The 655-nt window shown below is 33.6% G+C and overlaps 1 protein-coding gene across 1 annotated transcript in view; it reads left to right on the top strand.

The window, feature by feature from the left end:
* The window catches only part of LOC103777681 (DNA helicase MCM9-like), a gene marked incomplete at its 5' end in the record, with an annotated part of 15185 nt that overhangs the window by 4102 nt on the left and 10428 nt on the right, over window positions 1-655 (top strand). The gene's annotated exons all lie outside the window — the stretch shown is intronic.

The raw sequence follows: 655 nt of genomic DNA, 5'->3' as shown, positions 1-655 counted from the left end.
AGAGTGTACTGTGGTTTTGTATAACAATTGTGGATGGTCTTAATGCCAGTCAGGAATATAGTGCTTTCTGCATCAGTTGTTTATATCTTCTGCATTTTGAGGGAAAAAAATATTTAAGTGAAAGACATTTCTAGCTTTTAGGGATTCACGTGTTGTTTTCACATTCAGTAATTCTTCCATTCTTATGCATTCTCATGAGTGGCACTTAAAGTAGCATTTTGTTCTTTCAAAGTACTACATAGATGGTATTAATTAACCTGCCTTTCTCCTGATGAATAAGAAGGAGGAGAGCTTCATGTGGTAAATTATTTGCGTTATACCCATTTACAAAATCAGTTTTGTTTTGCTGACTTGAGAAGGAAGAAAACTAAAGCTATTGTAGGGGAAAACATTTTAAATAACAGGATATCTGTGGCATAGATCATTTAGAGGAAATAAAATCTTTTCTGACCTGTGATGAAAACTAGACTTAATTTTTTGCTTTGTGATGATGACACATAACTATATAGATAGGGATGTTTCATATTGCAGTCTTTGTTGTGATATCCAGCCCTTGACATTTTTTATCTCTAGCATTTTCAGCAACTTTATGCAAACTGGCACTGTAACTGTAATCATGCAGTCACATTACATTCTTTAGGAATAAAACTATGCC

Source organism: Merops nubicus, unplaced genomic scaffold (genome assembly GCF_000691845.1).
Source record: "Merops nubicus isolate BGI_N331 unplaced genomic scaffold, ASM69184v1 scaffold18768, whole genome shotgun sequence".
NCBI lineage: Eukaryota > Metazoa > Chordata > Aves > Coraciiformes > Meropidae > Merops > Merops nubicus.
Note: the sequence above shows the minus strand (reverse complement) of the source record. Positions and strands in the feature narration are given on the sequence as shown.